Genomic DNA, 3,417 nt, shown 5'->3' on the forward strand with positions numbered 1-3,417 from the left:
AAAAAAAAAAAAAAAAAAAAAAAAAAAAAGTAATCCTGGGGGCTGGAGAGATGGTTCAGCAGTTAAGAGCACTGACTGCTCTTCCAGAGGTCCTGAGTTCAACTCCAGCAACCACATGGTGGCTCACAACCATCCATAATGAGATCTGATGCCCTCTTCTGGTGTGTCTGAAGACAGCTGTAGTACTCACATACATAAAATAAATATATCTTTAAAATAAAAAAGTAATCCTGGAGGCTGGGTTGTCTGTTATTTTTTTTTAAAGATTTATTTATTTAATAGATGAAAGTACACTGTAGCTGTCTTCAGACATTCCAGAAGGCGTTAGATCTTGTTACAAATGGTTATGAGCCACCATGTGGTTGCTGGGATTTGAACTCCAGACCTTTAGAAGAGCAGTCGGGTGCTCTTACCCACTGAGCCATCTCACCAGCCCTGTTATTTTTAATTATGTATATCTTAGGTGTAGGTATGTGCATGGTATATGGGTGCCTGAGGTCAGAGGCATCAATCAAATTCCCCCGGAACTGGAATTACATGGGATTGGTCATAATCCAGACTGGAGGCTTCAGCCTTAAACTTTAGGTTCTGGTCCTTTATGGTGTGAGTATGAACCCAGATTGTTGGTGCTGGGGTTCAGGAATCATTGCTCAAATCACACATACACCATCTCAAGTTAAGCAAGAATAGTTTATTGAACGAACACCGTAAGACTGGATGTCCAGGACCGCACAAAGGACTCAGGGGCCTAACTGCAGTGCTAATCAGTCTCAGAGTACTTTTCATAGGAAAACCAAGTTCACAAGTTAAAGGGCAAGGAGAGGAGCAGTTGGCTTACTAGGCAAAGTATTATCCGTTAGCCTTTAAGCTGACTGGTCCTGAGTAAGGTGGATGGGTGGTAAACAGAATTTCTGAACACTGAGGTAACAGAGCATGAGAATTAAAATCGTAGCTTTTTGGCTTATCAGTATCATTCTTCAGTGTCAGCTACAAAAACCATAGTGAGCCCAAATGTCATACTTAAGTGCAGTAAGGGCTGCCTGGTGGTCAGCTCTGACTCAAGCCATTTTAGACAGAACACTTCATATTGGATCTGATGGTTCCTATGTAAAGCTTTGTGGAATTTCTTAAGATTAGCAAACCTCATACAGAAGATACAGAACAAAACATGTGGTCAGCATGTTATCCTTGAGCCAAGTGACTTCTCTGTGTCAATGACTGGCAGGCATGGGACAAAACGTCTACAGCTATTGGGGGTGGCAGTGGCGGTATCAGACTCTAACAGCTGGGACATCAGAATTGTCCTGTATGCAGCTCAGCTAGCATACTGGCACAGACTCAGTCCCTCGGCGTCTCAGTTTACCTTTGCTTACGGAATCAGGCCAGGCAGATACCTCAATCTGTAAAGCACACAGAACCCAAACTTTAAAAGCCATGTGTCCCCCCGGCGATGGGCAAAGAGGCGCCTAGTTGGTGATGTTCTTGTACCACTCTGGGGCAGAGCAGAGGGCAGTCCTTTGTTCATCCTGGCTTGATGCCTGGCTTGGTGGGCAAAGCTGCCTTATGCTTGAGACGCAAAGGTCAAATCAAATTCCAGCAGATCTGGGCAGGAGGAGACAGACCTCAGACCTGTCCTCCAGTGCATGGCACAGGTGTGACATAGACACCATGCAGCATGGATGATGGAGCCCAGGGGCCCACCAGTCTGCAGCAGGGGGGTGGGGGGGGCACCACAATGTGCAAGTATGTGGTGGTCAGATGGGAGAGAAAAAGTGGAGAGGCTTAAGAATTATGAGGAGAAGCCGGGCGTGGTGGCCCACGCCTTTAATCCCAGCACTCGGGAGGCAGAGTCAGGCGGATTTCTGTGAGTTCNAGGCCAGCCTGGTCTACAAAGTGAGTTCCAGGACAGCCAGGGCTANACAGAGAAACCTTGTCTCGAATAACCAAAAAAAAAAAAAAAAAAAAAAGAATTATGAGGAGAGATGAAACTAGAGACTTGAAGGAGCAAAGGAACAGCCTACTATGAGGGGCTAGTTCTGCCACCTGGGGACATGGTAAGGTCCCAGCCGGAGGTGCCACTGAGGGCCATGTCAGAGTTCATGGCCACATACCATAGGGAGTTGGTACCACTAGAGAACATGGGGATGTCTTTGGTGGGGGCAGCTACTGAGATCACATGGATATCCAGGGGCTGTGCAGAACTGGCCCCATCCCTCACTGGACATGGCCTCTAGAGAGCTGGCCCCATCTCTCACTTGTGGCAGCACAGTGGAGCTAGTCCTGGTGGCTGGGGTGTGGGTGAGCCAGCCCTGAAGGCTCTGAGTGTGAGTGCCACTCCTTTGCTGTTGGATGGCATGGGCACAGAGGTGATGCCTCCCACTATCCTTTGCCACCTATGGCAGTCAGGAAAGCTGCCCACAGGGTCATGAGCTTGGGGGAACCGGCCCTGCCCCACACCAGCCTAAGTTCTCTGGAGAGCTAGCCTAGAATTTTGCCTGGGCAGTACAGTAGTGCTGGCCTTGGTCAAGAGGGCGTGGGTGAACCAGCCCTAAGTAGAGCAAGGAGAGCTTGGGAGAGCTGGCCCATTGGTTTGTAATGAGGTGACTGCCAGGTGTGGGGTTGATGCACTGCCTCCCTTACCCCTCATCACTTGTGGCAATCAGGAGAGCTGCCCCTGCCCCTTGATGGCTGCAGCACTCAGGAGAGTGGCCCCACACTTCCCCTGGGCAGTATAGTAGTGCTGGCCCTCGTCAAGGGGGAGTTCGTGAACCAGCCCCAAGTAGAGTGTAGAGGAGCTGGCCCCACTACATCTGGCAAGAGGTGGTGTGAGTGCAGGGGTGATGCCCCGTCCTAGAGATCTCAAACTAGATCAATGATTCATTGCAACGAACAAGTGACTATATGCAAACAGGGAAATACTATTGGATACATTTCCTTATGTTTTGTTTTGGGGAGGGGAGGCAGCAAGGGTGAATGAGGGGATGATGTGAAACTCACAAAGAATCAAGTAAAAAAAGACAGGCGTGCCTCAAACTCTGGTTTCTGGGAACAAAATCTGGGTCTCTGCAAGGGCAGTACATACTCTTAACCAAGTCATTTGTAGCCCTCATCACTTGTTAGAACAGCTCTCACACAGTACAAGCTTGCTTCCAACTTCACGATGTAGGGCCTTGACCTTCTCTTACGTCCCCCATCCTAAAGATAGTCGTACCACGTTTGCTTTTCTGCAGTGCCAGAGACTACACCCAGGGATCTGTGCACACCAGACAGGCACTCTACCTACTCTGCTGCATCCCAGGTCTACTCTAACCCGTTCTTTTTGTTTGTTTTTTCGAGACAGGGTTTCTCTGTGTAGCCCTGGCTGTCCTGGAACTCACTTTGTAGACCAGGCTGGCCTCGAACTCAGAAATCCACCTG

Source organism: Mus pahari, chromosome 6, assembly GCF_900095145.1.
Source record: "Mus pahari chromosome 6, PAHARI_EIJ_v1.1, whole genome shotgun sequence".
Classification (NCBI taxonomy): Eukaryota; Metazoa; Chordata; class Mammalia; order Rodentia; family Muridae; genus Mus; species Mus pahari.